Source organism: Anas platyrhynchos, chromosome 1 (genome assembly GCF_047663525.1).
Source record: "Anas platyrhynchos isolate ZD024472 breed Pekin duck chromosome 1, IASCAAS_PekinDuck_T2T, whole genome shotgun sequence".
In the NCBI taxonomy this organism is placed as follows: domain Eukaryota; kingdom Metazoa; phylum Chordata; class Aves; order Anseriformes; family Anatidae; genus Anas; species Anas platyrhynchos.
In genome coordinates, this window is record NC_092587.1 from 183,592,478 (window position 1) to 183,615,771 (window position 23,294).

The following is a 23,294-nucleotide window of genomic DNA, read 5'->3' on the forward strand; positions in this document are numbered from 1 at the left end:
TGTCAGAGTGCTGGGAAACTTGTCACATGTCCCTGAGAATAATGGCTGACTTGGCTTTCTCTGATTGCTTATGCATTTATCTAGGCGGTCACTGCAGACGTATTGATTTTCTCAGAGTGTCTACAGGGCTGAAGCTAAATGCAGGTTGGCCTCAAGACAAATCCTTTGCCCTGTATGTGCAATTGAAATTATCTTCAGAATGTTTAAAGCAAGTATAAAAAATAAAAGCTAACTGAACTAGTTTTTTTCCAGCTTAAAAAACAAATCAGTAAATAGTAGCATCCTGTTTGAATAACGCCAGTTTCCCAGATAGATGTGGTCCAGCCTACAGAAAAGAACATGCCACATATTTGCCATCAAAAAAATAAAATCCTGAAGATAGCAATTTCTCAGTCACTTTCTTGTCAGTTTACAAAAAGGTCTTTGATTCTGCTAACTAGGGACAGTCACAGAGTTCACATCATTCACTGTCTCTACCTAGGAAACAGTAAATAAATTGGTGAGGGCTTCTGAACAGCAGCAGTTAAGCAGAGTGGCTATTCCTGTGTGTTGCTTTCAAGTAATATTCTGTGTATGTGTGGCTGTCAAACTCTCACAGAAGTACAGGGACGTAGTGATGAAACCTTTATTGTGTTTATAAAGAAAACAATACTTACTTCGTTGGCCAGCTTTTAAAAAAGATGAAGGAGATAGTTTCTGTGGCAATTAGGAAAACGCAGTTGTTTGCAGCGCGATCTCAGGAACTGGTCCTGTGTGAAGGATACTGGTCCTCTCTGCAGCTCTGATTTCAGGAAGGATATTATGTCATGCTGTGTACCCAGTGTACAGCTGGGGCTGAATGGAAAGGAAGGGTAATTCATTTCTCCTCAGAATTATTTGGAAGTGTTTTAGGCACGGTGTTAGAGCCAACTTCATTTTTGAGCAGCAGCTACTGATGAAACTGTTCGACGCGCCTCCTTTACCTGTCTTGTGCTGCACAGCTTTCCCTCCTGGACCTTGTATGTCGCGGGCTATACAGGAGTTGTTCCACCGTGAAGATCTTCCCAAAACCTGTGACCGATGTGAAAGGCTGCAGTTGAGGCGGCAGTCAAAGTATGACATACACATACTCTGAAAATCAGGTCATTTCATAAAGCAGCCTTGGCTACGTCATGCCATGGCAGAGATACTGGAATCCTGTAGTTAGCATTGGAAATGAAGGCAATAAATACTGCCATGGCTCGAGAGGCTGGGACAGATAGGAATTTCTGCGTTGCAACTTTTCTGTCTGCAGTTTGTTGCACGGGTCCTCGGTATGTGGGGAGTCTGCCACAGCTTTCCATTACGTCCCGTGCCAGGCTGTAGGAAATTATACTTGGATAGTGCCTTGATGATATGATACATTGCAGCTCAGCATGTACCAACGTGACACAAAAGAAATTTAGGTATTTTGGCTTGCTAAGAATACACTTCTTTTACTGATAGAAAGCTGGGGACAGAGTCCACTGTTGGTTATGTGTCAGTTCATTAGTAATAATGATACTGAATGTGCAAGTAGGTGCTGATGTGCGTGCTGTGTGCCTGTATATAGGATCATACAGGCCTAGTAGAAAATCACAGGTGAGGTATACATTTTTCCTGAAGTGCTCCAAGTAATGAATAACAAATTTAAAATAAATACCTGTGTTAGCAATACAATAAATAAATAAATAAAATAAACCTAAGTCTAACTAGTATAACTCAACCTGAATCTTCCCGTTTATGCTCTGGAATGAATCCTAGATCCGCCGAAGGCACTGACAAGACCTTCACGAGGCCTCCCTGGGCCAGCAGGTCAACCCTCTGTGGCTGCCACCAGGCCAGGGCAGGTGGGGTTCATGTTGCATGCAGTGATGCTGTCATTCCTAAGTAAATGGAAGTGCTGTGATGCAGGCAGAGAGGGGACTTCAACATGGACTGAGGTATCAGCCTGGAAGCATGATTAGTTGGTAACAGAGTGCCAGAGAGCAACTTACCAAGAATATATTGAAAACTAAATCAGGAGATACAAGACGAAAACCAAACCCAGCCTCCAGTGTCCCCATTCCATAAAGCGTGTGTAAATCATTCTTCAGGCTCCCTGCTTTCATATATAACTGGTCCACACATTTTTAAGGCAAGAAGAAGCCAATTTAGAGAATGTATTTGAACCCCACTCCCCTTGTTCTTGCGTTAGCACCTCCCCTGTCTAGTCACTGCTTGAACTAGAGCATATGTTTAGAAAAACATCCAGGCTTCATTTTAACATCACTGGAATGATGAGTCTTGCATGCTTAATTGCTTTGCTGGAAGGAGAGCTGCCACATGTTTAAGTGCTAAGCTGCCTTGGGGCTTGTTTGAATACCTGCTCTCTGCTTCTTGTGCGGATATTTTTCGGTTACTAGATTTCAAACCGGAGGCAGCCACAATAGTAAACACTGAAGTTCTTACAACAGGGGTAATTTTCCTTACTGAAAGGAGTGATTTACTAAGCAACGGATAGAGCACTCAGAGCTTCCAGCCCGGGATCTGAACCTGCTTCACTAATGCAGAGTAATACCAAGTGTTGCATGCACTTCTAGCTTTTCTGTCACAAGTGGCATATACTATTCTAAATGGTGCTGAATTACTCTATCATGTTGTGCAATACAGCTTTTCTTCCTCCTTTAAAAACACTTTTGCCGAAGAAGCTTTCCTTTGTATTTTCCTTTGGTGTTAGTTAAAAATAAACAAAATGAATCATTATAGGAATTATGTTATTTAATCATTTCTAAAAAGAAAACCACCATAAGGGAAATGAAACGAACTAGACTGTTATTTTAATCAGCTCATACTTTGAAAGTCCTAAATATTTGGTTTGTGTTCACACTGACTCCTTGAGGCAGAATTATGTGGTGGCCTGTGAATGCAAGCAGCAATTATCTGTCTGATATTAAATAGGTATTTTCAAAATGTGATCTTTTGATGATTCCCTTTCCCCCCCTAAGCCCGTTAGTTTCCATGCTGAAGGGGACACATGCCTCAGCGTAAAGGAACAGGGTGTAGCACGTTTGGTCTGAGGTATTTATTCAAACAGTGTAGGCAGTAACTGTATGAGAATTCATTAATGATTACTCATGTGCTCTTTAAATAAATAAGGTGGTGACTTTCAAGAATTTATATTACGTGAGTCACAAAGTTGTTATTTCTTTCAGAGTACATGGCTAAATACAGGATAGAACAGAAAATATAAAAAGTAGTTGTAGGTGAAAAGCAATGAAGAATTACTGAAAATTTTAAATTGAAAGCAGTGGTTGTGCAGCCCAAGTAGAACATAAGTCAAGGTGAATGGAGCCACATTCTTCCCCAGCACAGCTAGGCATTGCTGTTAAAGAAAGATCCATGTTTATATCTACAGAAAGATTTGGTTTTTAGACTGCACTTTCAGAAAGAAAATAATATGAAGAAAAAATAGGATGAATTCCTGTTCTTAGTGAATAAATTCCTGACCACAGTGAGTAATGCTCTGTGATTTGCCTCAGTTCATGTCCACGGGCAAGAGTTGTTTAAGAGGATCTTTTGATGGAACAATCTCAAAGCGTGTTACAACTTTTCAAGGCAAACTCTCCATTCAACATTCAGCAGATGTTTTATACTCTTGTAAGTTCAGTTTTGAACTTCTGTGATTACTGTTATTGTATGTCACCTGCCTGGTTTGAGGGAGTGTTAGAGAAACAAATGCATTTTTCTGTCTATATTCTTCACTCTGGAATTAATTCATTGTGTTTATTTTTTTGTCTTTTCTAAGCATGAGTAGCTTCCAGTTTGCGGAAGGTGTTACAGAGGGATGTGAGTGACGTGTGTTTCAGGTGACTTTAAATCTCATCTGTCAACATAAACCAAACCAAATAGCAGCAATAGACAGCTGTAATATACTGCCATACAGTGCTCAGAAGGAGAACCTGGAAATGATGCAAGTGAAAATGGTGCAGTCGTAATCTGCATTTAAAAAAAAAAAAAAGGATCTCATTCTGCTGGATATGTGTACAAGTAGAGAGAACCTGTCCATCACTGGAGATTGGAAGCAGGATATGATTGTGTAATTAAAGACTATGGTTTTGTTCAAAGACACAAAGAGGCCAAAATACAGTTATTCAGGCAAACCGGACTACACCTTTCCCCACATTCTGGATGCTGGCCACTTTACCTATACATCTTTTAACCTAATTGTCTGAATCCAAGAAAGCAAAAGGTGAGCCTACAGGACTCAACTTGATGATAATGATGACCTATGATAGTGACCTCCAGCCCCTTGAGCTTGTGGGCTATCTAGCAGCAGTAGCTGTTTGTAGTTTTTCTGTATGAGCTGTGCATCAGAGGTGCAGCAAGACCCAGCAGAAGGCAGGAGGGGATGTTTCTGGGGCTGGGGTGGCCTGAGCTACCTGGGGAAGGATCCTCAGCTGCAGAGCTGCATTGCAGACCTTAGCTGGGGCATGGCCCATCACTCTGTCCAGTCAGACAAGCATGTGGGGTGGGCATGAACTCACAGCACATGCAGTATTTGGGTCAGTGGAACAACATCAAGTCTTGATGAAGTCTGTGAAACTTTTTTTTTTTACTCTTTTTTTTTTTTTTACAGTATGTGAAATTCTATTAAAAACTGAGGCTCTACATTGCATTAAGCTTCTTCACTATTAAATTTCCTTCCTTACATGCTCTGTTCCTGAAGTTCTCATCCCAAAATGTGAGGAAACTAGAATTTTTCAACGAAGTTGTAGGATTTCTTTAAAAACATCTTTTTTTTTCTTTCTCTCTAAACTAGTACTCTGAAATGGCTGAAGTATTTGTGCTGCCACTTTTGCATAAAAATGTAAACTTCCTGAGGTGTATTTATAAAGTCAAAGTACCCTGAGGTGTGTTTATAAAAATACATACATAAATAGTAGTGAGGAAGATTACAGTCCAGCTAATTGAAGTTTTGCAAGGTTTTACTTCATGGAAAACAGGACATTTGAAAAGGAAAGGCAGAGAAACCTTCCCTGGAGCCACCACCTGGTAAAGAGGTTCAAAATTGTCCAGTAATACCAAAGTTAGAGCAGATTGAAAGCTCATGCACTTGCTGAGGCAGAAACAATCAGCTTAATGCACCGATTACTGGCTAAAATCCTGTGGCCTGTGGGATACAGGTGAGCAGACTAAGCGATGATAATGGTTCCTTCTGGCCTTGCCCAGCTGGAAAGCAGCTCTGCAAAAAAGGACCTGGGGTCCTAAGCTGAGCATGAGCCAGCAGTGTGCTCTAGCCACAGGGAAGGCTAACACTGTCCTGGGCTGCATTAGGCAAAGTGTGCCAGAGGGTTGAGAGAGGTGATCCTTCACTGCTGCTCAGCACTGGTGAGGCTGCACTTGGAGTGCTGAATCCTCTTCTGGGCCCTGCAGTACCAGAGAGGCCTGGGCACAGTGAAGGGAGTCCAACGGAGGGACTCCAGGATGATGCAGGGACTGGAGCATCTCTGCTGTGAGGCTGGGAGAACTTGGGCTGCTCAGCCCGGAGAAGAGGAGGCTCAGGGGGATCTCATCCGTGTCCCTAAATCCCTGAAGGGAGGGTGCAGAGAGGCCGGAGCCAGGCTCTGCTCAGTGGTGCCCAGTGCCAGGACAGGAGGCCATGGGCACAGCCGGGCACCCAGGAGGCTCCCTCTGAGCACCAGGCAGCACTGCTGTGCTGGGCGGGTGACGGAGCCCTGGCACAGGCTGCCCAGAGAGGCTGTGGGGTCTCCTCCTTGGGGAGCTCCAAAAGCCGCCTGGACGTGGGCCTGGGCAGCCTGCTCTGGGTGTCCCTGCTTGGGCAGGGGGGCACCAGGGGCCTACAGGGCGTCCTGCCAACCTCAACCCTTCAGTGGCTCTGTGGTACAACTCTTACAGCCGTGGGGTAGCCAGGCAGGCTGTGCTGACACAGGCAGTTTAAGCAGAGAAGGAAACCTTGGCTTGTCTTTTGAGTTGGGGGACTTTTGCTCTTGATTTCACTGAAAGCCGGATTTCAGCCAAGGTGAAATCTAACTTGAGACATTTTTGTTTTGAAATTGCTCGTGGTGAAACGAGCAGCTGTAATTGTGCTGTCTGTCTCCTGTATTGATCACTGAGGAGATTTTTAATTTTCAAATTAACCCTGTTGTGTAATTAGAGGTATGAATGCTAAAAGACATTTAATCCATTAAGTGCAAGATGTATGCTCAATAAATGAAACATCAGTGTACTAATAATTAGGGTATTTTGTTGGTTTAATTTTAGAACTGATAAGTCACTGGGGTATATAAAATGCTATGTAACAGAAGTAAAATACTCACAAAAATAGATTATTTAAGAGAATTTGAATTTTTTGTACTGGGATGCTCTTATGTCTTTATTTATACATAAATCTCTGAAAATACAGAGCCCTGTAAGTGTTAATTTAAAAAATTAGCATTTTTAAGCTCCAGACAGATACTATTTTCCTCTCTAGGTAATAGATACTAATGGGCTTTTTTGTTTTCGTTTGGTTCAAATGCTAATACCATGAAGTCGTCGATAGTATCTTAGCCACAGTCATTGTTTTTATCTTGTATCATACAATATTCTCAGACTTTTAGTTGCACTTAAACAATTATATGAGCTGTTTCCTATAGGACATACTGTTTATTTAGATTAGAGCCTAAGCCACTAATTGGAGGGATTAAAAAAACATCTCCCTTGTAGTTTGGTTTTAAACGATTGTCCGTAGTTGGGTTTGTTCCACTTTGTAATAGCTGCTTTATTTATTTAAGGGCAGAATACTGAGTTATATGGCCTGTGGGCCTGATCCAGTGTATGCTAGTCGTGTCATTTCTTCTTTATTCTTATTAAGCGGGTACTTGAATGTGGGCAAGTCAGTAAACCCTCATCTTCATGCCTCGTAAAATTCTCGTGTGTATGCTTTTGCCTAAAAACCTCTTATGAGTTTCCCGTCTGAGGTTCAGTTCACCAGGTCAGCTGAGCTTACCAGGGCAAACCATCACACCGCTGACTGCACACCATCCCGTACTGGCGGGACAGGAGGGCTGGAGCACCTTGAGCTGTAGTATTTAGAAACTATGGGAGAGCAGCCGGCATGATTCAGAGAACTTGGGAGCCTTGTGGCTTAGCTGAGAAGCATGTGCATGACTCAGGCTGGAAACATGTTGTGGCTTTTCGCCTCTGATCTATAACTGGGCTGAGGAGGTTAATTCTGCCGGGAGAAGAATCACTCCGTAACACGTCAGATTACGGGGGGGTTGACTAACATCCACCCACAGACGAACACTAGTTTTTGTCTTTGTGATAAGTTAGGTGAACTCAGAGACATAACTTAGTTTAAAATATGGGCTGTGCAGTATGTCTTAAGTAAATACCATCTGCCAAGCATGCAGACTGCCTTGCTGGAGCATACCAGGCATTTTGCTTTCCACTCAAAGTGCCAAAGAAGGACTCAGCTCTGCAATGTACTCGGATGAATCTTTGTCTGCACTAGAGGAGCAAAATAATAAATCCTAATAATGTCAACCGGTATTGTTTTAATGAGCTAGATATTACAGGCCTTTGGCAATAATAGTGCTCTCTTTTAATAGGATTGTGGCTGGAGGAAGGTCTGTTTGTATGAGCAAAGGTTGCAGGATTTGGAAGCAAAATTTGTATATATTTGTTATTGTCTCTCTCATTCAGTCCTAACAGCCTAAAGGGTATCGGACTTTTTTATCCTCAGTGTGTCACTGGTGTTTCTCATGGTTTGTTTGTTTTATCAGTTGTGCCGTGCTTATTTCTGAATCTCTGTCATTTGAGTGGTTGAGGAGTACAGGAAAAAACAATACGTAAATGTGTGATCCCTGGATTTAATTCTTGCTCTTATTCTTTTTATGAACTACCCCCCCCCCAGCCAGCATTCCACTCCCAAATCTGCCAATTTGGGGGTGAGATTTCTCAGTTTCCTTCTTGAAATCACATTTGCAGGAAAATACTGTACCCTCTCATAAAGGAAAGACATTTCCCTGAAGGTTACAGCACAGTTTTTACTGCCAGATATGTCTGAAAGGTAGGATGGTAGCGCAGGTTTTGCTCATCTACAACTTCTGTACAAGGGAGCTGCTGCTTCTGCAGCCCCCCAGCACACATTGTGCACCATGTTTTTTTCTCCAGATTTGCTGTTCCCTTCCTTACTACCTGCTTCCTTTCAGCCAGTATTTCAGTGTGGGTTATCCATGTTGTCCACAAGCTCCTGGCCAGACTGCCTGGCTCCAGTTAGCTCAACGTGAAGCATGCTTATTGGAGAGAGGGCAGGTCTCAGATAGCATGGGCATGAGCCAGGTGATGCTGCTTGACCAAAAAATCAGGAATTGGTCTGTCTTTCATTTAGTGGTATAAAGGTAACCACTCTTTCCACTGCTGCAGAAGATGCAAAAAGAGGAGAAACTTTGCTCTACAGATCTAAAAAATCAGAACATAGAAGTTTAAACCAAGAATATTAAACACTTCTTGCTGTAATATAATTTTTAACGTTTGAAGTTTCTGAAGAAAGCTTGCAAAAGTAAATGTCTTATCATGAACTTTTACATTCCTGCATAAATGCATAAGTAAATTCCATTAAAAAGCCAACTAATTGTTTTATTATTTCAGACCATGGAACAGACAGTTCGTATTAACTGACCACAACTCAGATCTTCTTTTGAAATCAATATCCATAATTCATATAAAATCAGAACCTGATGAGCAAAGACCACTCCGAATAATGAGATCATATTGCTTGTCATCATCTAGCATCCTTTCAAAGGATGTGAGATATGAGAAGGGACCAAAGACTTAGGAAGACTATAGATTTGAGATGGGAGAAGCGTCTCTGTGAATAGTCAGATCACACAAGTGTAGCATTCATGGAGCTTGTGTGAGAGGCATGGCCCTTTTGCATCCTTTTCATGTCAGGAAAGGGCAGGATGATTATTTTTTTCTAGTCTCCAACTGGTATGGGAGTAGGAATGTGGACAGGACAAGGCTCATATAGCCGCACAATGTGGCTTTTTCATAATATATTTGGCAAAATTGAATGTTCTCTGGGATGAATTTGAGTTTTGTTTTGTGCCTTTAATTGCATCTGATGGCAGCAGCTGAATATCTAATCATTTTGTAACTTCAAAGATAATGGCTTTCTCTTCCTGCAAATATTTATATGAGGGGGATAATGTAAAATCCAAAAGTTAATGCTTGGCACAGATGAGGAGACAGTAAGTCCTTGGCTTTTAACTTTCTCCTTTTTGTTTTAATTTTTACAGTTATATTTACATGTTTTTCTGAGGACTTCTTAAAACTGCCATTCCGTCAGCTTCACTTCATTAAGAGTGGCAGTCTGCCTAAGCTTTCTCCAAAGTTAAAAGGACTTTATTTTCCTTTAAATTCAGCAAGCATTCATTGGAGTATATCTGGTTTAAAAGTCCCTTCAAAATTAACAGGCTGAGATATTCAGAATATGTAGTCCAAAACCACTTTATCACTCAAACTGCTGATTCTGCGTTAAAATCAGACACCCCATTGCCAAAACTGGAGCCACTGCAGCAAAAGCTGCATTTCATACCACTGCCTGAGCAACGCGTCCTGGATCGAATAATGGTGGTGGTGATGCACAGCCTGTGGTGTAACCTTTCCTCATTCAGCGCCTCACCTTGAAAGCAAGAACCTGCTGTTGTGCTCAGCTGTCCTTGTCTTGAGGCTTTCATTCACCAATTTCAGGCCATTTCAGCTCAGTCCTGCCTTCATCTGTGTAGGATGGGACTGCAGAGATCTGCAGGAGGCAGCGGGGTGCCTTTGCGCACACACAGCACACACGGGGCACAGGGTTTCATCTGTTCAGACCAAGAATGGTCTATTCATGGGCAGCGCCAATTTTGAAGGAAGAGATTTCCTGTGACATTTTAAATCTCTTTTATGTTGAACTATTTTTTGACATTGCTGCTGCCGGTTGTGTCCAAAGCTTTGTGCTTTTGAGTTTCAGCTGAACTGCATAATAAGCATTTTAACTCACTGACACATAATGGCGGTGTTATTTGCTGAGTGTTATTATTTCAAATGGTCCCTTATGTTTTGGTCCATTCATTAGTTCTGTCATCTGAAGTTTTAGAGGAAACAACTGCAGCTGTTAAAGAAAAAAAAAATATTTCTTAGTAATTCTTGTTTTCCCTAATATCAGGTCCTTCTATTACGGAATCACAGAATGGTTTGGGTTGGAAGGGACCTTAAAGCCCACCCAGTTCCAACCCCTGCCATGAGCAGGGACACCTCCCACCACACCAGGTTGCCCAAAGCCCCATCCAGCCTGGCCTTGAGCACCTCCAGGGATGGGGCATCCACAGCTTCTCTGGGCAGCCTGTGCCAGGGCCTCACCACCCTCTGAGGGAAGAATTTCTTCCTTATACCTAATCTAAATCTACCCTCTTTTAGTTTATAGCCATTATCACTCCACTCCCTGACAAAGAGTCCCTCCCCAGCTTTGCTGTAGGCCCCCTTTAGGTACTGGCAGGCCGCTGTAAGGTCTCCTTGGGGCCTTCTCTTCTCCAGGCTGACCAGCCCCAGCTCCCTCAGCCTGTCTTCACAGGAGAGGTACTCCAGTCCTCTATAATCAATTTTGTAGCCCTTTTACTGCACTGATCCATATTTCAATATTGATCCATATTTCAATCTATCTTCTGGCTTCTGACATCCACTCATTTATCTGGGTGAGAACTGGACAACTGCTGAGGGAAGCTTAGTAGCTTTTCTGTTCTTTGGGTTATATTTTCAGTCTGGCAGTGCAAACCTCTCTGCACTTTAGGTGCTCAGGGAGAGCCAGCAGCCCTCAGAGCTGCCTGGGATGGGCCAAGTATGTTCCTGTTAGTTGAATTGCACACTGGTACCTCCCACAGCTGCTACTCCAGGGGCTACTCTGGGCATGTGGGGTGGCCTAGAACCCAGTGATGTCCCACAGCCCACCCACGGCTCCGTCAGTGCTGCCAGCCAGGCTTACCAGGTGATGGAGCTCAGGTTCATGGACATGGAATGTGAACTACCAGCAGTGGACACATGCCTTGTATGAGAGCAGTCATGTAGGTTTGTTGGACTATGGTGTAGAAGCTGAGCAGCCAGAGTTTCCCTGTTCTTTTCTATTTACTTATCTATCTATCTTTGAATAGGTACTCATATAGTTATTTATATAATTTTATAAGCCTTGAAAATTAGATTTCTGAGGGCATTAGGCACTTCAAGACCTTAAGTAGTTCATTGTTGTTGGAAGTTACTTACCCAGAACTTCCTCCTCCACCGCGTGCTGCTCCGTACCAGACCAAGTAATATTGTTAAGGATGTGAAACAAATACAATTCTGTAGTCATTTGGTTGGTTTATATAGAAATTAATATTTCAGAAAGTATGGAAATCGTTAATTTGCTATGTGAAAAAGTCTGTTCTGCTACAGATTCAGCATAGCCTCAGGAGTAGGGCTGAGACCTATTCTCTCACCAGCATGATGGTCACTGTGTTTTGCCCCAGGCAGCTGTAACTTCATCCTTTCTCTGCTTTATTCTGACAGTACTTGTTTCTGGCACTGGGGGTGCTGCCTCTAGAAAGCTTCCTTCATTAAGTCGTACTGCCTCTGGTTAGGACCACTGGACAGGGTTGCTCATGGCATGCTTGTCTGGATTGGCTCTATAAACAGCAGCCTGCAAAATGGGAGATATGGGAAAAAGAGTGTATAGTACTTCATCATAGCCCTGATAATAATTTGGGAATGTTTTCTGTATCCTTGGAGATAATGTATTTTGGACTAATTATGCCCTGACATCAGAGTCTTTTTATTCAAACCAGTTATTTTTTCATAACTAAGCACACATGGGTTATTTGAGAAACCATTCACCTACTTGACTTGAACCAAATAATTATGTGCTTATCAGAAATTACTCAGACATTTGAAAATTCATTGTTCTAAAACATCATGTTTTGGACGACTTCTGTACAACACTTTGGTTAAGAAAAATACTGCATTGCTCTTGGACTCTAATTAGGCAAAGGCCCTATGGTTTGCCTGCTGACACCAGGGAAGACAAACTGGTCTTCACCAGTCACTGTTCATGAAGTTACACAAGAACTGGAGGATAACTGTAGTCTAAAATCCTGGAAACATCCCATCTTAAGGCTTTAATGAGGACCAATGGAAAACTACAGGCATAAAGAGAGACGGTAGCTTTTAAAATACAAGGTGAATACAGATTATACAGAATTTTAAGGGTAAGGATGCAAATAGTTCCATATCTATGTTTTATTGTTATAATGTTACAAATGGTTGTTATTACAATGCTTTCCTCCTCCTGAACATCTGAAGCTGACACTTAACAGGTTTTTATCCAAGCTATTGCCATATAGATTGTTTTGCAGAAAATGCATGAAAAAACTGAAAACGTAGAGCAATCGTCTTTATGTGAATGTTCAGTAGAGATGGTCACAATGCCTTTAAAGTGAATCAGAAATACACCACCCATTTTTAAGAGTACTCCTTGTTGACTGTGTAGCAGCTGGAAAACTATAGCAAGTTTTAATTATCTTTAGAAAACAAAAAGCTCTTGCCAGCACATGCTGGTTATTATCAGCAGCTGCTGTATGCTGACATACTCTTTCAGCTCATATGAGGCTCAGCTGTCTTAAACAATCATTGTAAAATGTAAAATAGATTTATAGTGATGATCATTTCTTGTTAGATACATAACAACTGATGTCATTCATACTGAATTTAAGTTCACATCATTGTTTAAGCTGTAATAAAACCATACAAAATCATAATTAATGTTTCATGTAAGAGGTATGAACGCCATGCAACAGGAATTGAAAATACTGAACTGTGGTGCTTTAAAAAAAATCTTAAAATTAATCAAATTCCCTGTTGTCAGGATTTCAACATTTGTATAAACTTAAAATTTGACTTTCTAACTTTTAGCAATAATTACTACAATTTCACTGCAATAAAAAGGATACAAATTAATTTGCTGATCTAAACAGGAATCTTTTATCTTTTACATGTGGTCCTTCTATTAGCAGAAGTGGGGATCTATATGGCAATACCTGATTTCAGATCAGATATTGTGATTTTGTTTATTGAATAATTTAGGAGAGTTTGTTTTTTCCATGACATTAACATAGTCTTCAGAATCTGAGACACCAAGAAACATATACAACATTTATGCTTCGGTTTCCAGTAGAAGGACACACAGGTATGGTTGATGTATGCATCATCTCCAGACTGGAAGATTTGTGATGAACTTGGTTCTCTGTTGCTGCATGCTCACACTGATCTCTTTTGCTATGATGCAAAGCAAGTACAAAAGGTGTCAGGCGGTTTGTAAAATCTTTTGTTTAGCCATTGGCACCAAGGCAATGTGAAGCCCTTTCTTGTTGGCATGAGTGGATGAGATGTGATGGTTAATTCTGATGATTACACTGGAGGGAAGTGTTATATTCAGCAGACTGGACTCCAGGCGTTTCAATGAGTTACTCAATATGGATTAAAAATAAGCATCAGCCTCCACTGAAAAGGTCATTGTCTTTTGGACTTGGGTTTTCACCCAATCTGTTTTTTAATCAAATTGAAGTACATTTTACATTGAAGTACAGTTCAAATTCTAGCCTTAAGTAAGGCACAGGTGCCACTGGCGCCTAGAAAACAGGTGGTATAAATACGATTACACCATGTCTTCACACCAGCTCTGTAATGAACATTATCTTGGAAACAAAGAGTTCAGGTCCCTACTGGTACAGCTCAGGGAGGCAAAGAAAAGCACTTTTGCTAAAAGAAAATAACAAATGACAAATAACTTGTGCAGGGGCATTACAGTAGCATCAGAAAGTGCAAGAAATACACCTGGTTGTAGTCTGATGTTCAGAAACCATTACTGCTGATTTGATAAAACAATTTACTTCAATGAACAAGAATCTCCAGGGCACTGAGACCAAAGACTTCAAGGAAACACAGTATAATTTAGGTTGGAAGAGACCTTTGGAGGTCATCTAGTCCAGCTCCTGCTCAAAGCAGGTACAGCTTGATCAAGTTGCTCAGGGCCTTGTCCAATTTAGTTCTGAGTATCTCCAAGGACTTTGTGGTAAATTTTCTTTTTCTTTGTATCTCACTGAATTCATGGTGCTGCAACTTGTTTCCAGCTAGAACTGTGCACCTCTAGAAGGAGTTAGGCTTCATTTTTTCTACACTTTCTTATTAAGTAGATGAAGACAGCAATGGGCTCTCCTAGCTGTAGCCTTTTCTTCTTAAGGTTGAGCAAAACACCATCAGTCTCTCCTCCCGTGTCATGTACTTCAGCCCTTTGACGATCTTGATGACCCTCTGCAGGGTTTGCTCTGGTGTGCCCCTGCCCAGTTAGTCCCAGCCTGTCCTGTTGCATTTGGTTATTCCATCCCTGGTGCAGGACTTTACACTTCCCTGTGTTAAACTCCTTGAGATTCCTGTCAGCCAATTTCTCCAGCCTCTCAAGGTCCCTTTGAATAGCAGCCCTGTCCTTCAACATATCCACCATTTCTCCACAGTTTGGTGTCATCCACAAACTTGCTGGGAGCGTACACCATCCCCTCACCCAGGTTGTTAATAAAGACAGCAAGTAAACAGTATCAGCCTGGTTTCGATCCCTGAAGGATGCCACTAGTAACTAACCATCAGTTGGACTTTGCACTGCTGGTCACAAACTGTGAACCTAGTGGTTAAGTCAAGTTTCCACCCAATTCATCCCCAATTCATCCAAATCATCCACTTACCTGGTTATGGGAGACCAAGTAAAAGATGATCCTGATTGTTCTTTCTCCAACAAGACCAGAGAACAGCCCTTTGGTTATGTTGTACTTAATAGCATCCTCACAGTGAACTTTCTTTTCCTTTATATCTAATTGGATTTACAATGCTGCAAATTGTTTCCATTGCCTCTCATCCTGTAGTTGTGCACCTATAAAAAGAGTCTGGCCTCCATTCATTCATAGACTTAACACCGTCTTTATGAATGAGCTGAGTTCAAGATCTTGTTTACATTCCTATGCTATTGCTCATGCCAGGGTAGACCTTTCTGATTTGTCACTCTTGTCATTTTCAGTTTTATGTAAATTAATAACCGTACATATGCACAAAGAATTGCACCAGGACTTTGGACTTCACTAATCCGTGCGGTGAGCACTATGCTGTGAAGTCTATCTCCGTACACCTTTCAGTTCTGCAAGGCACTCCACATTGTCTCCATAATTCATTGAGGGAAACCAACCTGCAGTTCCTCTGCAGGCTTTAAATAGGCAAATATGGTGAAAGCAGAGGAAAATAAATTTACTTTGCAGCCTTGTTTGGGTGTGATTTGTCCTGGTAAGCTGTTGATGTATATTCAGCCTAGTCAACTCAGTCAAGTCCAATGAGTTGATGCCATTTGAATTAAATTGTTTTATACCAGCCTGAGGAGGTGCAAAATACCTTAAGAAAATATAGGGCAAAGGAGAGATGCGGGGTGAGATAGCAGGGGAGCGGCAGGTCTGTTCCACCCTTCACCGTATCGGTACTTCCCGTGTAAAGCATGAGGTGGGGCCATCCCAGCAGGGCAGATGAAGAAGCCACAGCTGAGATCGAATATAAAACAAAGGAAGGAAATCTGAAATAAGCAAAAGAGGGAAAGAAATGAAAATGCATAAATTTAAGCAGGGGGCTGGGTGAGGGGTAAAGAGGCAACCAGGTGGGTCACTGTTGTCGCTAGTGCAGTAGATAGAGGAGGCCACCAAAATACCCAGAACTGCTGAATTAGTTGTTTTTCACCCTGACTTTTCACCCTGAGTCTTATTCCTGCTAATGGCAATGGAAAGTTGTGTTTAAACTGCCATTACCTATTCAGCATTACAAATGTAACTCAGGTAAATGAGGGCAAGTACATGCAGGTCTACTGCAGAAAGATGTACACATAAGAATATGAATCTGCCTCGTTTTTTATTCCTATGAAAACAAAGGTTTGGAGCTAAAAATAGGCATCTAATTACTGTTATCTACCCTTTTTTATATCATCTGCCACAATTCCTATCAGTATAAGAAAAGCAAAAATCCCAGATAACAAATGCATATATTTTATTTATTCTTTCTAGTAAACATTTAAAAGGCCGTCACAGATTTTTTTTTATGATCTGGGTAATTGGTCTGGAGGATTTAGCTTGGCCAGATAAATAGTTTTACTGGTTTTCACCATTGATGGCTTTAATGATAAGGTAAGTCACTCCTTAAAAAAAGAAAAAAAAAAAGAAAGAAAGAAAAGCAGCTCTGAAGTACTGGCTTAAAGGCGTTTTGGCCTAAAAAACCCTGAAGGATTTTAGATTACAAGGAGTCCAACGTGCCTACTGTGATTCTGCATCTAGAAAAACTTCCTAAAGCCTCCTCTTAATTGGCCTGTTTTGTACCACATCAAAACCTAGAAGCAGTTCCCACTGGCTAGCAGAAATAATTAAGCAGAATGAAAAATCAGCAACACCAATGCTTACCTTTTATTATAAGCAGTGCTGGGTGTTTGATTTTAAAGCCGTGTGTTTTGGAAGTGTCTGACCCTCCTCCCCAGACCATTTAAAACCCTTGAGGTAAGCCGCGGTGACAGGTGTTCAGCACCCTTTGAGAACGGGTCCGGGTCGGTAGCAGCTCTGTAATGTGGGATCTGTGGCTGTTACCACACTTCTGAAGACCAAAGGATGGACACAACAAAGTTCAGATAATTCAGTGGAGGATGAGAAGGTCACAGGGCAGTGAAGGCAGAATTAGAACCCCTGGTTCCGTGGCGCTGTGGTTGTACAGTAGATCACACCACCTCTCTCGAACAGAACAACACAAAAAAAGGTATATTAGCACTAAAACAGTATCACTTATTTCATGGGGCATTTCACCTTTGGATTTCCTACAGCTAAAGGAATTAGCAAAAATACTGGTATGACAGTAGCAAGGTGGCAGATGTGACAGCCAGCAGGAACTTAACATCTCCACGTGCCTGTAGAGCAGCACCAGAGGCAGGTGGATGGCATGGAGTAGCCTATGGGGAAGCCTAACCTTTTCATAGAATAATAGACTCATTGAGGTTGGAAAAGCCCTCCAAGACCATCTGGTCCAACCATCCCCTACCACCAATGTCACCCACTAAACCATGTCCTTAAGCACTGCGTCCAACCTCTCCTTGAATACCCCCAGGGACGGTGACTCCACCACCTCCCTGGGCAACCCGTCCCAGTGCCTGACTGCTCTTTCTGAGCAGAAATGTCTCCTCATTGCCAACCTGAACCTCCCCTGGCACAACTTGAGGTCATTTCCTCTGGTCCTATCGCTAGTTAACTGGCAGAAGAGACTGACCCCCAGCTCCCCACACCTTCCCCACATTGCAGAGAGCAATGAAGTCTCCCCTGAGCCTCCTCTTCCCCAGACCAAACAAGCCCTGTTCCCTCATCTGCTCCAGGTCCTTCACAAACTTTGTAGCCCTTCTCTGGACATGCTCCAGGGCCTCGATATCCTTGTATTGAGGAGCCCAAAGCTTTTTTGTTAAAAACTACAGCTCATAGCATTTCTATCTTGCTACTGGACTGAAAGTATAGCCACCGTTACCTCTGTCAAACACTTTAATGAAGCTTCTTGTACTGACAAGCAATGCTAGCAATGGTTTCAAGCCTCAGAGTGAGCAGGGCAAGGGCTGGGGCTGGTTCACTTTGCCTGGATGCAGGTCTGGAGAAGTGACCAGCTTGTTGCTCAGACCCCTGCGCTTTGCTCTTTCACTGTACACATAATTCGTCTGAAAGGCAAGTTCAGAAATGCAAAACCACCCCAAAAGGAGTGATATTTTTCCTGGCCATGTCCTTCCCTTGGGGCAAATCTGGCAGAGGTGCAACCGCAGGTTGGCTTGGATCAGGTTGTTTGTCCGTCAGAAAAGAACTGCTTGTGGTTGTATGATGTTATTACAAGGGAGGTAGTTAAGAATATGTAATGAGGGGTAGGACTGCTCGTTTTAATATCAATCAGCAGTGTCAATGAATTAAGAGCAAAGTAAGCCTACAGTTACACAATCAGTGCAGAGGCAAAAAAGTAACTCACTGTATTGGATTTGTTTGCACATTTCTAATGTGTCTTCCTTTCATAAGTCAGCAGAATTATTTTAAATAGACATTTCAAAATATTTGAGTTGGAAAATTAATTAAAAATACAGCAAGGTTATCTGTGGAACAAATTTAAATTTTTTGTTCTACATTCATGTACAAGAATCCAATAAAAAATCCTGTTTCCATTGCTGAGCCATTTGCACGGACTGTATGGCCTTTATTATCTGTGACACACTGATGTTTGCAAGTCTCTTGATTACTATTGGAAAGCAGTGTTATTAAACAGGGTCTATCATTCTTAACAAAAGTTCCCTAGAAACTGGCAGGGCTGAAGGATTTAAAGGTCTCGTTCTGAAATGCAGATCATATCTTTTTATTAAGAATTTCTTCACGGATATTGGAAATGTAAAGTTGACATTTCAAGAGAGATCAGTGGAGGCAAAACACACAGTGCTTAGGCAGAGGAAAGCCAGATTCTCTTGGCATTAGTCATAAAGAAATATATTGGGAGCTCATGTGAATCAGCAGGTAGGAGGCTGTGATGTGCCAGTAATATCATAGTGCTCTTGAACATACTTGGGAAATGCAGAGATTCAGAACAGGTCTAAGCTCTTGATTTAATTGCTTATCTTTCTGCTAGTCCGATTTTTCTCCTGTTTGCTTTACTTTCTTGCCTTATCACTCTCCACCACAAGAAATAACAACACAGATTTTGGCCCTATATTTTGCATCTGTCTACAGAGATAACTTTCTGTAACTGCCATTTTCATTTTGGTATTTTCCCCTTCCTTATCACACTATGCACACGCTACCTCTTTCAAATCTCCTTACAAAGTATGCTAACAACGTGCTTTTGCATGTTTTACAGAACTCTAGTGTGCATAAGATCACGGATCAATAAAAAGAAGCTATTTAAACATAAGCTTCATATTTACTTTTAGTTTATGTACATTTTATTTCACTGTTTATGCATATTTTAATTTGGTTACAGAGAGTTTGCTTGTATAGTTGCCCCATTCACCTTTTTATCTCCTTCTGCTGCCTTCGTAGTCTGTAAACAAAATGAAATGGAAATATGCCCTTAAAATGATCATTAAAAAAAAAATCATAGATTTGGAATGTTTTCATTGTATTGCCACTGTAGCTAAAAATCTGCAGTTTTAGAGTTAGGAGCCTACTGTGTAACACATTTACAAATCAGATAGGTGAACACTCATCTACAGACACACATATGAGCAAAAGTAATGTGCTCCCAAGTTGGGTGTCATTTGGGGAGGTTTTAGTACAAGTTCCCCTGAGGCTGGGAAGGCAGGACTGCCTCAAGGCAGCACCAAGAGAGCTCCCCTGGTGGAGGGAAACCCCAGGTAAACCTCTGGAAGTCCCTTTGTCTGGGTGGCTGCGCACCTGTCTGTGAAACAGATCTTGTGTTTCCCCATGGGGAAACTACCAGCCAGATAGCAGGAAAACTCCCTATTTTCCTGAGGTTACAGTGATTTACTTCAGTCAAGGTGTTCTCAGTTCTTTTTGCTTCAGACAAGCATGGTTTCAAGTCCACAGCTTGTTCATGTGCCCTTGCCCTGAAGCAGTACATGAAGAGACCATGCCCTTAGGAGCATGGCTGCTCATGAAGCACATGCTGCTGTGTCTTACATTTGAGTGCTTCTTGCCTTGATGTTGCATATTCAGATGTCGTAACAATAAATGTGGAATTAAGCTCACGTAGGGTGGACTGAATTTAAAGTCAGTTCCAAGTCCCTGTAGCAAGAAGCCATGATTCAGCCATACAAACCCAGCACACAGGCTCAGTGTGCCCCAAATAACTCTTCCACATGTCACAGGGAAGATGAAGCACATCTGTGAAAGGAACCCCCTGCTGTTGACTTTGTAGGTGAGAATTTTGGCAGCACTCCAGCACCAAGGCATCAGGCACCTGCTCCTGTTTCTCTTCTGCAAGGCCGACACGGTTCCAGACCTGCCAGTGCCACCTGCGAATGTCCCGGCTGAAATCCATGCAGAGTCCTGCTTTGCTGTGTAGACACCCTTCAGTGGTGTGTCCCATGGGTTTCTTAGCTCCTCGACCCCCCAATAAATCATGTGGCAGTTTGTTGTGGGCCACCGTGGCTGTTTCCACTCAGCTTTTGGGTTACACGGGAAACACAAGGCCTGTGTCCGCGCACACCCCTTGCTGGCCATTGCAGCCACGTCCAGGTGGTGCCCAGAGGTGAACGGCTCTGCAGCTGGTTGTGCCGTCACATCTCCATGGTGCAGACATTGTGTAGGAGAGGTTTTTGAGGTATTTCAAAATGGTTTGTGACCCGAGACAGGAGTGGTGAGAGCAGGAGCGCCGAATGCTGACACAACCAGGGGCAGACAGCTGTTGTGTCGCAAGCCCTGTGGCACATCTGTACGCAGACAGGAATGTCTGGTGTGGGGTGAGCACTCCGGAGAGGGGATTACACGGTCACAGAGACAGATTGAGACGACCAGGAATGCCTCGGGTAGTTTAGTAATAAGGCTCCTGAGGTTAGCTAGAGACAGCCCTGTAAATGCAAGATTTACACATTGTGCCAGCCTAGAGGTTAGGTGCCACCACAGAACCACCTTGGTGCTAGAAGTCAGTTAGCAGTTTTCCACTGGGATTTGGGAGAGGACCCAGGGATGATGAGCACGACCAGTATGTAAGGTAGTGTTCACCTCAAGAAGAGTTAGTTCGGCTGGGCTGGGCTGCAGGTGGCATTATTTGTTCACCTCAAGGAGCACACCGATACAAAGGATTGCAGACATGAGGTGGCCGCGAAGGGAGAGATTAAAGGATATGCTGGCAATGTGTGTGCTGCTGCCATCACTGGGAGATCTGGCATTTAACTGTTTGAGCCAAAAAAATCTCCTTTTGTTCCAAAGAGAATAATTACCTTTTCAGTGCCGGTGCCCATGGTTATCTGCTGCTGTTGTTTGTGAGACTATATCCAGGGATGACAGCAACAAGAGGAAGAAAATTGAATGACAGATTTGGTTGGTAAAGTGCACATTTGGCTGGCTGGAGGCTTGATGGTGGTGCCTGCAAAGCCCATTAGGTGCCAGTGTGCTCAGCATCTTTGAATGCAACCAGAAAGTGCAGTTTTCATCAGGGAGGCTCTGGGCTAGACAGGGAAATACGAGATACCTTGTGCAGTTACCACAGTGGCACTGATGGTACCACTATAGTGGGGAGTGAGGTGCTGTGCCATGTTGCAGCCTCACCTCTTCCTTATTTACTACTGCCTTTATGTCACTGTATGAGACTGAAAAGTGACTAAAAGCTCATGGTACAGGTTTGTGCCTCTTTTTTTCTTAACTAAGCTCTCAGACACTGACACAGATCTGGGTTATAACATTTGATTAAAAAGTAAGTAAGCATCAAAACCTGAACATTTTGAGCGTTCTCCTGGCAATTAAGTGGGGTGGAATAGGCAAGAAAATTGGGAAGCGCGGTGTCCTTCGTAAGCCAAGCATCAAGCAGCGAGTGATAATGGAAGTGGGGTCTCCAGCGGGGATGCAGCCATCAGACAGTGTGTGTGGAGCTGGGAACGCCTGGTAAAAACCTGGCATAATTTGTCTGATCAAAGTTTCTCATCAGGTTCAAGTACGGACTTTTTTCCACCCATGCTGTTCGTAGGACAATGTGTATGTTGTGGAGGGAGCGCTCAAAGGCTTGTTGAGGTAGTGCTGAGTCCTGTTTGTTTAGTACCACACTGCCTGTGCGGGGTTGGGCATACTTGTCAAAGTCAGCTATCTTAATCTGAGCCCTAAACGCTGCGATAATGCTTTTTTTCAGACGCAATGTCAAAGTTACACAGCATGTCAGTATGGCAAGCCTCGTGGCTTAGGGATCTGATCAATGAATATCATTGCACTGCGTATTAACTGCCTTAGCGGTGTCCTTTATGAAAATGTAACTGGCTATTTCTACAGTAAACACGGTGGTGTTTGCTTAGCAATAGATAACAAGAACAGGTTCATCAACACCAGGCCCAACAAAAGCTCTCTGTGGTGAGTTTGCACAGCAAGGTTGAGCTTTGTGCGGATTTTCTTAGGCTTAATAAGGATTGAATTTGTGCTGAAGCCTTTTCTTCAGTGGGCCACTAAGAGGCTCTCTTTCCATTACCCTGCTGCTGCTTATATTGAAAAAAAATTATAAGAGTTTAATACCTTTGAGCCATCTGTCTCACAAATCAGTCAATTCGTTCAAAAGTTACTGGGGGAGAGGACGAGGAGGCTGACACAGACAGACAGACAGACCAGCACACAAAGCATGGTCGTGTGAGCGTCATTTCCTTAGGAAATCAGGCTAAAAATACATTGCACAAACAAATCCTTGGAAGAGGTCGTTGTGGACTTGATCTCTTCATCACGATTTTCTGCAAGTTTTAGATGAAAAGCAGCGATTGACTTACAGTAGTTGATAAAAAAGAATTTCAGCTTACAGATGGGATACCACCCCTCCCATTTTTTAAATGTGGCAGCATGAGGGAAAGCCTAAAAATGACCTGAAACACAGCACTGGTATTCACTGAAGAAAAGCTATTCAGTGTAAGGACCCATGCAGCTGTGCTGGTGGGATCTGCGTAGAGACCTGCACCTGATGGACACGGATGTCTCACTTGCCCAGTTTGTGGCCTTTCTTTGGCAATGCTGTTACTTGCATTGCACGGCATCACATCTGTCCACTGGCTCTGACATTACTTGTAGAGTTCAAAGCTGCACAAAGTGAGTAAGTCTCATAATTCGGCCCGTGCCAGCTCAGAGCACGGTGCTATTTGCATTGCAGCAGCAGCTGCAGCGCCATTGCTCCAGGCTTTTGACAGACGTTTGACAAAATATATTTACTGCCTCAGAAAGCTTGCAGTGGTGGCTCTAAGCCTTATCTTTATATGCTGCGGGTAGCTCCACACAAACAAAGGATGTTATATTGAGCAACTGCATGAGTCACTTAGGGTTTAAGCTGAGTGTATGCTTGGGGACAACAGTTGGTTACAACAGACGGGAGGAGCACATGCAAAGAAAGATATGACTATCGGCAATTGAAAACAGCAAGGCCAGAGGCTTATGATATGCACATATGGCTTATGATATGTACGTATACTGTTTCTTCTCCAGCCAGTAATTAAAAAAAAAATAAAACATCGTCAGGTGGGAAAT

General features: G+C 42.6%; 1 protein-coding gene across 11 annotated transcripts in view; it reads left to right on the forward strand.

Moving 5' to 3' along the window:
* STARD13 (StAR related lipid transfer domain containing 13) overlaps positions 1 to 23,294 on the forward strand; it is a 291,838-nt gene that overhangs the window by 170,386 nt on the left and 98,158 nt on the right. The window lies entirely within an intron of this gene.